Source organism: Capsicum annuum, chromosome 3 (genome assembly GCF_002878395.1).
Source record: "Capsicum annuum cultivar UCD-10X-F1 chromosome 3, UCD10Xv1.1, whole genome shotgun sequence".
Classification (NCBI taxonomy): Eukaryota; Viridiplantae; Streptophyta; class Magnoliopsida; order Solanales; family Solanaceae; genus Capsicum; species Capsicum annuum.
The window spans coordinates 252,817,283-252,830,103 of NC_061113.1; the positions used below are offsets into that span (position 1 = coordinate 252,817,283).

Sequence of the window (12,821 nt, forward strand, 5' to 3'; positions counted from 1 at the left end):
TTCTTCAACAGGGAGATACTTCATTTTCCCAGTCCGTACCTCCTTTTCCCGGTTAATACCATGAGAACTAGGAAACTTATTGTGTTTCCTTGGTGGCGCAATGCTCTGAAAAATCTTTTCAGAAGCATGTAACATGGATCCTTTGCCCTTGTCACATACTTCACAACACCAACCTTTGCTGTAGACACTTAATTTTGTTCCTCTGAAAGATTAGCTTCACGTTTTTACCTTATCCTAACGTGTACCCTCAACCAAGTAATTATCCCCCCTCCCAAAAAAATACAAAAATAATAACTCCCTAACAAATTTTATCCTATCCTAACCCCCTTTACACCTCATCCTAACAACCTACCCAATCAAATAAACCACACCACTATCATACCTATCTACCCTACCCCACTACCCCAACTTACGTGACCCCCCTTCTCTCATTTTTATTGCCCACAAAGAAATACACGGGAGGGGGGCACATTTTTTGTTTGGAGGGAATAATCACAACAGAGGGGCCCACAGATAAAAAACATCAGGACAACAATACAAAGGGGATACACATCCATTCATAGAAGAGATTCACGGATACAGTGGAAGGGAGGAACAAAAACACACCATTTTTTTTCTCAACAAGCTCACACGCACACACCATAACATGGGCAACATTCCATCTTCACTTGGCCCTCACTGAGTACACACACCACAGAATTCCCCATTGATCTTCACTCAAAAAATACCACGACATCACACAAGCACACAGTGAGAGTAAATTGGAGTAAGCGAAACAGAGATAAGGGAGGGAGATCAAGAAAATTGAGCTAAAAGATTGAGAGAGGAGAGAAAACTGAGTCGAGAATTGAGAAAAAGAGGAAAGAAAATAGGTGAGGGCTCACTGTTCCGGCAAATTTTTGCCAAAAATGCTACTGTTGCATCAATTCAACCCGTCTTCTCCGGTTCTCATCACAGTCGGAGCTCGTCGAGCTCTGACAAGATGAAAAAAGAAAACTCCATCGCTATTTCGGCCAAATCGGTTTAGCCCGAGACACCATCGTCTAATTCTAGCAAGAATCGCCGGAGAACAATTGGAACAGTAACGGTATATATATGAATTGGGTACGAGTCTTCTCTGTTTCAAGATTTCGTTTGGTTCGGGCTGGGAATAAAATAGAACAAAAGGGTGAAATCGAAGATTGGGAGGTTTGAATTGAGGTTCCAACGCGGACTCTATCCCGTTTAATAGAATAATACTCCAAGTTTGAAAGCGGCATAGAGGTCCAATTCTATCTTATCTCCCTTTACTTTTTTTTACGTGAATGTGAATGATTTCTTTGAGATGTTTGAATCCTTGGTGTGTTGGTTGATGTTGGTTTTGGATTTTGAAAGGTGAATAGATAATCGAAGCATGTGTTAATCATTGATTGAGAATGAATTTGGGGCGGAACTAGAAATTGACAAAAGGGATAAATTTTTGGTTAGTTTGATTCATTGGTTGTTTGACTTGAAATGGATGTTAATCGACCTCGATAGTATTGTGTTTTAGGTCAAAGCAAAAATAGGCAAACATAAGTTGGGTAGACAAAGTTTAGGATTTGTGATTGTTGAATGATGAAATGTTTGTGTAATGGTTAGTATTTATGCATTGACATCTAAATGTACTCATTTGACGGGGAAATGCCCCGATATATTTGTATTTCTATATACGGGGAATTTCCCAAGAAAGTTGTGCTTGAAGACGGCGCACGGTCAAGGCCCGAAACGTCGGGTGGAGAAAGTAATGGAGTGTAGTTTAGAATTAGCATAGAATAGAGTAGGTTTATATTTTCACACTTTTCTATTTCGGGATTGTAATAATCGGACTGGACATTATAATTTTGGATTTGTTTTGTTTGTTTGTTTGATTGATTGTTTTATGTGATTTTGTGTGGTTTATATATTCATAATGTCAAATTAGCCGATACGCTCCACCGAGCGACCGTGGTCAAACCACGGGACCCACGGGTGCCTAACACCTTCCCCTCGATCAACAGAATTCCTTAGTCGGAATCTCTATTCGCAGATCAGTTTTATAGAGTCAAAAATCATTTTGAAAAGGGTTTTCCAAAAGTGACTTGGCACATCGGATTATGCCAAGTGGCGACTCTGAGTTTTGAATAAAATAAATCCTTTTCTAAACAAATCGTTTTCTTTTGTCACTTAATAATAAAAACCCTTTCAAACTTAAAACAAATCTTTTGGAGTATGAAAAAGGGGTGTGATAGCTCTGGCGACTCTGCTGGGGATCATTTAAGAATTTGAGCTTATTTTTGGAGTTGTATCGGCTTAGTTTGGCATTATGGGTGTATAGACGTTTGTGTTGTTTTGTGTTATTATTTGTTTCATTGTCGAGTGCCTACGTGCTCTTTGTTTACAGTTTTTATCGTATGTGTTACCGCTTTATATTTGGAATTATATGCATAAGCCGAGTCATTCTTTCTGCAAAAAGTCCGTAGTACACGCTGTGTACACGACCTATAGTTGAGTCACCCTTATTTTTAGGAGGGGGAGCCGTCGGCTGGTATGGAGTGGGTGGAAAGCTAGCGCAGCCACTATCGATCATATGCTCCCCCGAACAGATTTGCATCATATTGAGATCTAGCGGGACCCACGTGGCCCTTTGTAGGAGACTCACCTCTAAAGCATCCCTACGTGGTAAATTTTACATCTCTGAGGGTAATGAGGTCATATGACAGACTGATTTGGGCAAAAACATGAGTTAGAAGCAAAGTGTGTAGGCAAGAAATTGTTGAAAAAAAGGAACAAAAAAGAGTGAAAAAAAATAGATTTGGTAGTTTTTAGGGTTCTTTATGGCTTTTGTTTTTCACAATTCAAAAAAAAAATGTTTTTTTACTTTTGCACTCATTTCCCGAAAAATAAAAATGTTAAAAAGATTTTCCTTTTGTTTCTTTAGTAAGTATTCACAATTCGGGAACTCCAAAAATATTTTTTCCTTTTCAATAGGAGCTTTGTACATTTTTATATAACAAAAATATCAAAAGGATTTTTTCTTTCATAGTTGTTGGCGTTAGTTTCTGATTAAAAACCCAAAAAGATTTTATTTCATCATCTGTCTTTAGTCAGGTCTCTCAATTCGGGGTTTTGTTTGTCATTTAATCCTTAATTATCCAATCTGGACGAACTATGCACCCCTGATTCTTCTCTTTCGGGATGTGAGATATGTAGACAACCTATTGTTGGTTTGGGAATCTTATTTAAAAAATTCAAAAAGATTTTCTTCACTCTTCGTTTAGAGTAGGTGTTTCATACATGTCTTCAAAAGAAAATTACAAAAAAAAAATAGATTTTCCTCAATACTCGTAGGTTACATTTTTGGTTGATCTTAATTCAAAAATCCAAAAATATTTTTTTCACTCTTCATTTAGAGTAGGTGTCATATGCATCAATAAAAGATAACTACAAAAGATTCTCCTTTAATAGGTTCAAGTTTTATTTTCGTATGAAGTGCAAAATTGAAAACCCAAAAAGAGTTTCTTTGGTAATCATAGGTTTCATTTTTAATAGGTTATTAAAGCTGAAAAATTCAAAAAAAGATTTTCGTATATTCTTTTGACAATTTGTCATTTTTCTTTTCTTCTTAAAATTTCAAGAAAAGGAAAAAGAGTTTAATTGGCCATTTTGGCAAACTTCACGAACTACGCACGCCTAATTTTCCTCTCTCGGGAGTGAGATAGTAGGCACCCTTCTTGGGTTCGGTGACCTTTTAAAAAAAAAGAAGAAAAAAAAGAGGTTTTGAATAATTATTGAACTCTAACGCTTTTGCTATCTCTTGTCTAGTTAGTTTAAGGTGGTTGGTTTGTGGTATTTTGGCTGGTCATTCATATTGCTCCAAGTCATAGAGAAAGTTATGGCCAACAAGGATACCGAGTTTGTTGACACTAATCAGATAAGGAGTTTGGAGAATTAGAATGTAAGAGCTAATGAAGAGATCTGGAAATTAAGGTAGCAAATGATAGAAATGCATTGAGCTTGGGCCAATGGGTTGCCGCCTCCTCCATTTCCACTATAATCTAGAATATCTTTCTAATTTGCCTCCAGTGTCACATGCACAATTTCCTATTTTGGTTGACACGCCACAACATGTATCAGGACCTACTCCGAGGCAATAGTATCCAAACACTTCCAATATTCATTTCCCCACTCCTCAATACGAAATTACCACATGCTTGGCTCCGCCTGCTGTTCATGCTTTTTCAGCCTTACTCCCATCTGAAGCTTCTACTTTTAATGTCAATCCAACGGTTGTAATTCCTCACTCTACAAGTGACCCTGTATTAAATATTTTTAGTGGTCGGCATTGTGCTCCCGAGCCCACATTTAAGTCGACTGGTCCTTACGACTGCACTCAACATCTTGAATTTCCTCCCAACACTAAGAAACCTGTTATGACAGAAGAACAAGAGGAAATGGCCAGAAAATTGAGAAGTTTGGAATTGACCATGAAAAACTTGCAAGGACTTGGGGGGTACAAAAGTGTCTCATATAAAGATCTGTGCATGTTTCCAGGTGTACATCTTCCTCTTGGTTTTAAAATGCCAAAGTTTGAGAAGTATGATGGACATGGAGATCCTGTAGCACATTTGAGACGCTATTGCAGCCAGCTAAGGGGCACTGGAGGGAAGGAACAATTACTCATGGCTTATTTCGGGGAGAGTCTTTCAGGCCTAGCTTCGGAATGGTTTGTTGACCAAGACATTGACAAGTGGATTAGTTGGGATGACCTAGCTAATGGATTTGTGCAACAATTTCAATATAATGTGGAGTTGATCCCCGATGAAAAATCCCTAACTAGTATAAAAAAGAAGAATATTGAGAGTTTCAGGGAGTATGCAATCAGATGGCACGAACAAGCTGCTAGAGTAAAACCGTCAATGAAAGAAAGAAAAATAGTGGAGGTGTTTATTCAAGTGTTGGATGAAACATATTATCAATACTTCTTACGTGCATTAGGCAAGCCATTTATTGAGGTCCTCAAAATAGGGGAGATGATAGAGAATGGAATTATGACGGGTTGCATTGTGAGTTTTGCAACATTAAAAGTGACTACTCAAGCAATTCGAAAAGGTTTGGGAAGTGTGGGAGGAAAGAAGAATGAGGAAGATGCATCTGCCATTGTAGTTGGACAACAGGCACGGGCAAGAGAACCACACCATCATTACCCACAGGCTCAAACCTAAGTTTATACCCAAGCTCCATAGAATCTTACCAAAATCCATTTTATCCCATTCCTCCACCTCCATATCAAGTGTATAATGCGCAACCTTATGGTCAACCTCCATTTTACCCACACTGGCGCGCGCTAACTCTGCCGAGTCATCCTCCAACTCCACATACATACCGAATCCCTTCTAGGCCGGGTTTTCAATTTAAGCCAAATAATGAAATGAGACAGAAGTTGAGGGATAGCTTCACACCCATTGGAGAGTCGTATGCAAGTTTATTCCAGAGATTAGTAGAGTAGGGCATGATCACACCTCTCATTGGGTATACTCTTGACCCACATTTAAGAAGTTTTGATCCTAATGTACGATGTGGATATCATTCTAATGTTTAGGGTCACAGTATTGAAGATTGTCGTGCTTTGAAAAGAGAAATTGAAAAGATGATTCAAGATAAATCAATCATGGTGCAGAACATTGATAGTGAGGAAAGCTCTAGTGATGCTGATATGCAAACTAGTGGCTAAGATATCAGGCTGAGAAATTGAGAAAGTCACCCCTCTCCTTACTAGGAAGGGGTCTGGTAGCTTATTTTGTTTATTCTCTGTTGTCCGAATTATTTCAAGGTTGTAGTTCTGGATTTATCTTATTTTGTCCTTTTGTTGTTTATGTTTAAACCCTTCTATCTTTTGTTTCAACTAAATGAAGTGTCCCATTTTCCTTTGTGTTTTAAATATATGTTTGTTTGTTTTCTTTACATAGCACATTTTATGTTGACTCAAGTGATATGACATGCTAGTGGAATTTTTAGCCAAATCTTAAAATCCAGTTTAGCATGAACATTGAATCAGAGGCTTAAAGTTAGAAAAAAAGAGCATATGAGAAAATAGATAGAGTGCTGAGACATTTGGTGACAATTTAAAACAATTATTTTGAGAATCACAAGAACAACTCGATCATCGATCGAAAGACAGGTCCCAATTAGGTCAAATAGTGGACGTGTGATCCCTATATCAAGATAAACAAGAAGATAATCAGCTTCACGGAAGCATGAGTCAATCGATGTGAGGGATCTATAACACAGGTGGAGTTGTGTGTTTGAAAAGCCCGGAAGAAGTAGTGGCACACATGCTCAGTTAAAGTTAGTATTGTGAAAGTGTCAGAAATGATCTTCATCTTTCACTTTCATATTGCATGATGTGTACTGGCATTTTCAATGATTGATATGACGAAGACATTTCATTCTGCTATCCATACATTGTGTCTTCCTTTGTGTACCCCATTTGAGCCTTAGTGTTATTTTCTTTCATACCCCTCTTTTGGAATCAAGATAGAGTCAGCAAAGCTAAAAAAAGGGTCACTACAAAAAAAACTGCGTTTAGCAACGGATTTATAGCAACAAAGGTTTTTTCGACGCTAATTAACGACGAAATTGCAACGAAATAGAAATTTTGTCGCTAAATAAATGAAATTAAAATTAATAGCCTAATTAGTAATGGAATGGCAACGGAATATAAAATTGGTTGCTAATTTTTGGCGGTAAATATTGGCGCCTTTATTTTGGTGACAAAATTAGCGACAAAAATGGGGGAATTTTTTTTTTTGACATGGTGGAGACGGCAATAGAAACGAAAATACTGTCGCTGGAAGTATTTTACCATTTTTTACTAATATATTAGGTATATATTTAATTAATGATTAGCAACGGATTATATATCCGTTGCTAAATCCGTCACCCTACCAGCCTGATATTAGGGCTATGTCTTTTATTTCACTTTGTTCTCAAAATATAACATCATCCGCCTCTCTCTCCAAAAACAGTCCCCTTTCCATTTTCTCTCCCTAATCGCTCAATATCAGTCGAAAAGAGTGCCAATCGGCGAATTTTGAATCTAAATTAGAGGTTAGATTTTATATCTCGTAATTTTAGTTGTTTCTCCTCTTTTAATTACTTAATTTCTATGTTAGAGGTGACGTCTTAATGATATGTTTAGAGTTTTTAAAGCTATTTTAGTTATTCTTCGAGTATTGTGTTTAAAAATTTGATAAATGGTTATTTACTCGAAATGGGAACCGTATTTTCTTTCTCAGAATTATTTTTTATGGAATTTTTGATATTTCAATGTTGCATGTCTATGAATCTGAAATTTCTTCAACAAAATTTGTGGTTGTGGTTTAATGTTCATTGTTTGCATACACTGATTATGTTAGGATTTTTGATTTTTTATTTGAAGTTCTATTTGTGTTTTTTTTGAGCTTTTTCAATTTTCTTTGTTCGATTGTTGTGGTAAAACGTCGTGTTAGTAGTTATTTAATCGACATGGGAATAATATTTTTCCTCTTAACTTCTATTTATGTTTTTTTTGTATCTTTTGTTCCAGGTTCATTAATCTCTGATTTCTTTGACAAATTTTTCATTTGTGTGGTTTAGTTTTGTCTTTTTTATGTACAAGTTTATGTAAAGTTGTACTTAGTGTGTTGCATGTTGAAAAAATTAGAAAACATAGAACAGTTTGAGTCACTTTTGCTTACTGTTGTTTTGATTTTCTGTAAACAATAAAATGTAGTATGTTTCATGTTCCTTTGAAATTGTGTAATTGTCATAATCATTTTCTGTTTTGTTGTGTTGACTGTTTAGCCTTTATCCTTCCAAAGATTCCATTTGTGGGATCACATTTGGTCTATGTTGTTGTTCTTTCTTAATCTGATTGTTATGTTATATTTTAGGTTTTCAGAGAGATCCATTAAGGATACCAGTAAGTGCCAGAAAGTGAGCTAGCATATATTTGGTACTATAATATTTTCCCTTTTAAATGATTTTTGATTAGTTTTTCATATGTTTCTCTATTGCCGTTTGTGTTCTTCATTATTCGTGAAACTGTCTCTATTTTCTTTTACTTACCGATTGAGGATTTGCTTTAAATCCGATTAACTTTTGTGATTTAACTTTGTGTTAAAGTTGTAGACTTTATTTGTTTATTTTTGCCAACAAAGTTGCAACTTATTTTTAGGTTTTGTTTAATGTTCAGATTTTAGGTATGTACTTTGCTGAAATTTGATGTTTTAATCTTCTTGTCGGGAGTTTTGCCTCATGCCTTATGATTGTAATGATAGAAGTTTCAGTTTTGTATGTAATTAAACTTTTTCGCTAACACTTATTAAGAAGGACAATGAATGATATGTTATGTTTGTGATTTCTTGTTTATTTAGAAGAAAAATGACTGATATATTCTATTTCTTTGTAAAAATTGAAAGATATATTCCAGTTTGTTAAGATATTTAATTATTTCTTCACTTTAGTGGTAATCCTGGATGTATGCATTACTAAAATATAAAACTCTAACTATATCGTTTATGTCGAAATTAATAGGAATATGAATAATCTAGAGCGTGGATGGATGTATGATAGGTTGGATGGCCGAGGGGCTATAAACTCTAGATTCATTACTGGTGTGAATAACCTTATCCTCTTTGCATGTTCTTAACAAAATTGCATGAGTGGTAACAACATTAGATGTCCATGTAAAAAATGTTGCAACATTAAATACAAGGATGTTGAAACGGTTAGATATCACCTTCTTCATGATGGATTTGTTAAGGACTATTTTGTTTGGAAACATCAAGGGGAAGCAGATCTGATAGGTGAGATTTCTTTCGGTAATGATTTGATCAATGGTGCTCAACTTGAATTGGGATATGATAATCTATATTGATAAATGATTTTGGATACTGCTGGTCCCAACTTTAACAATGATTACAACAATATTGAATCTGGACCATCTCATCTGTATTGACCTTCAATTGAGGAGGAACATGAAACTTCGATGGATGGGGAGCCTAATTTAGAGTACCAAAACTTTTATGAATTGTTGCACTCTGCTGATGCGAAATTGTATCCTGGTTCTTCGCTCTCTCAACTTGCAGTAATCTCTCGAATGTTAACTACTAAGATGAAAAATAATATGTCACAGAAGGGTTTTAACCAAATAATGCAATTGTTTAAAGAGTCTTTACCAGAAGATAACCTATTAGTTGATAGTTATTATCAGACTAAGAAGCTAGTGCGTAGCTTAGGTTAACCGGTTGAAAAGATTGATTGTTGTGAATCGGGTTGTATATTGTATTGGGAAAACCATGAATATCTTACCTCTTGTAAATTTTGTGGCAAGGAGAGGTATAAGCGTCTAGTTGGCTCTCATAAGAGGAAATTGGTCCCTTAAAAAAGGATGTATTATTTTCTTTTGATTCCTAGATTGAAGAGATTATATGTATCCCATACTACAGCAGCTAACATGACATGGCATCATGAACGTATAAAAGAGGATGGAGTAATACGTCATCCATCAGACTTTGAAGCTTGGAAGAACTTTAATGAAAGTCATCCTTTTTTTGCCGATGAACAAAGAAATGTTAGGTTGGGGTTATGTACTGATGGTTTCCAACCATTCAGTCAGTCTGGGAGAAAATATTCATCATGGCTAGCAATTGTCACTCCATACAATTTACCTCCAGGGATGTGCATGAAAGAGGCTTATATGTTCTTAACTATCATTGTTCCTGGGCCAAATAATCCCAAACATAAAATTGATGTTTATGTGGAGCCTCTAATAAAGGGATTTATGTTGTTGTGGGCGACAGGTGTAGAAGCATTTGATATCTCCAAAAACAAAATTTTCAATTAAGGGCAGATTTGATGTGGACAATCAGTGACTTTCCAGCATATTCTATGTTATCAGGATGGAGTACTGCAGGTAAGTTTGCTTGTTTTTATTGTATAGAGGAAACACAATCCTTTAGATTACAACATGGTCGAAAAACATCATGGTTTTACTATCACAGAATGTTCCTTGACCAATATCATCCATTTAGGAGAGATCATAAAAATTTTCTTAAAGGTCGAACTGTCAAAAGATCACCACCACCCTACAAAACCGGAGAAGAGATATTGAATCAAATTTGTGATTTAGGGATAGTAAAAGTAACAGAGTTAGATGCATAAGAAGTTAATCAATGAATATATACTTCTTGTGGATGGAAAAAACGAAGCATCTTTTGGGATTTACCTTATTGGAGTTCTAACATGATTCGACATAACCTCGATGTTATGTATATTGAGAAAAACTTCTTTGATAATGTATTCAATACGGTCCTCAATATTGATAAGAAAACCAAAGACAATCCACAAGCTCGTCTAGATATGATCAATTACGGTGATCGACCTCAATTGGCAAAGGATGCTTTTGGAAAATATCCCAAAGCTGTATATACAATAGACAAGGAAGCAAGCACAATCTTGTTTAATTGGGTGAAAGGCTTAAAATTTCCAGATGGGTATGTTTCAAATTTGGGTAGATGCCCAGACACATCTACGAACTGGAATAATGTCTTCACATTGATACAGATGGCAACCTTCTAAAGCATGCTCCAATAGGATACACGAGTCTTTCAAAAGTGAACTTGATCACAATGGAGTTAACTGGAAAGGTGTCTCATGTGACATAAAAGATGGCTATTTTAGGGAATTCAAGTTATAAATCTTCATCATAATTGATTTTGTAAAGTGTACTCATTTTTATAAATATGATATTAATGTGTTATCTTGGAAATTTATTTTAGAAACACTTCTATTGGGATTCTTCCATTACCGATGCAGCAGTAAAGAAACACTGATAGAGTAAGACAACAACTGTGTATAGAAATTTCATTGCTAAAATCAAAGAGAAAGGGATTAGGCAAGATTTTATACATGAAGATGTCTGGGAAAGCTGGCAACGACTTTGGGCGAATCCAAAGTGTGTTGAAAAGTCCCAAATAATGCACAAAATCATCGTGGAGGCAAAGAAGTCGCTGCTGGAACTCACACGGGAGGATCTATCTCAATTGGAGAGTACCGAAAGAGACTTGTAAGTATATATTTCATGTATTAAACTGTAATCTGTTGTGAGACAGTCTAAACTTAGTTCAACGTTATGCTATTGTTGTGTTTCGGTTTACTATTTATCTCAAATGTTGATCACTTCTCACTGTTTCTGTCTCTTGTGTTGTATTTGGTATGTTGTGTTTTGTTGTTGTCTTGTAACCTGAAAAACTGCAATTTAAACTGTGCTTATATGTCGCAGAGTGGTATATTACTGAGGATTCGTATATTTACATGTTCTTCGAGATGTATTGGGTATAATCAAGACCTTATGATTCTGGAAATTACTTGTCTGTTTTATGTGACTGGTTTTCATTTTATATAACCTTCACACTGGAATCTGACTGGAAATTTCCAAATGTTCATTATTAGCATATGTTCTCGGTAATTTTGATGCAATGAAATTCAGTAATCTTTTTCCAGTTATTGCTTAGTAAGAACAATGTAAATTGGATAACATAGTTCTGACCACGCGACTAATAATATTTACCTGATGACCAACTATGTTCCACTTGAATTATGGATTTACAAACATTTCTGGCTTACATAAAATGTTCCAGCAGTTTTGTTCTAGTACAATGCTCAACAATTTTTTTTTACAGGCTGCTGAAATGGGTTGAGATCCGACACCAAGTGAGTTATATTTGCATGTTCACACACATGGTCATGATGGAAAATCTTTCGTTGATGAACGTTCCCAAATCGTCCATGTAAGATTAAATCTTAATGTAGTAGTTTACTTAATTCTCATTTTTTGGTATAAAGTACTTTTCGGTATCTAATAATTTGTAAGTACAATCCATTATAATTTGACTTCCACTATTACAGGAAAGATTTGAAGAAATATTACGAGAAAAAACATTATTAGAATCTGTTATTGATCGAATTGAAGCATATTACCAAGCTGCCGGAGGAGAAAAGAAGCGAAGAATATTTGGTCTTGGATCTGAAGCCAAAGGCTACTACGGCCAAACTCTATGTATTTCTTGTGGAAAGACTTCATCTTCAGCTTCACATGAATCGGTACTAGCTGCAGATTCGGATTTGGATGAGTTTGTGAAGCGATTGATTCCCTCACTTAAAAATCAATTTTTTCCTATTGTCATTGAAGAGGTACAGAAGTTGGTTTCTTGACGATCAGTTGTCACACCTCCGGCTACTCCTTTGGACGATCTTGATTCCTTAAATGATGATTGCAATGATCTTCATCCGTTGTGATACTTTTGACGATCAGTGCATTGGTTTTTGATGGTCTATGTTGTTAGTTTTTGATGGTCTATTTTGTTGAACCGTTTAAAATTGTGCAATAAAAAATTACACTTGATAGATGTAGGTATTGAGGATGTTTTGGACATACTTAGGTGTTTAGATGTTGCTATGTTTGGTATTGAGGATGTTTAGAATTTTTCTATCTATATATATGGGTTCTTTTATATGCATGTTGGATATTATAAGAAGATTTTTCTATCTATATATATGTGGCTTTTTTTATATGAATATTGGGTATTATAAGAATTTTATAATATTCTATTAATATTCAAAATACAAATAAAAAGATACTGAAAGAAAAGTAATGACGACAGATTTAGGGACAAAATTACTCATTGCCAAACTAAAACATTTGCAACAGATTGAGGAAAATATTTTTTGTCACAAAAATTGGGAAGTTTTAGCGACAGACTAGCAATGAAATATTTGGT

The 12,821-nt window shown here is 35.4% G+C and overlaps 1 long non-coding RNA gene across 1 annotated transcript; it reads left to right on the forward strand.

Moving 5' to 3' along the window:
* The first annotated feature begins 497 nt into the window (after nt 1–497).
* LOC124897193 lies at nt 498–12,536 on the forward strand. The gene is made up of 6 exons (XR_007053874.1): nt 498–1,263; nt 7,932–7,993; nt 9,843–9,955; nt 10,821–11,107; nt 11,724–11,831; nt 11,950–12,536. It is a non-coding gene; the product is annotated as an uncharacterized LOC124897193 (long non-coding RNA).
* The last annotated feature ends 285 nt before the right edge of the window (nt 12,537–12,821 follow it).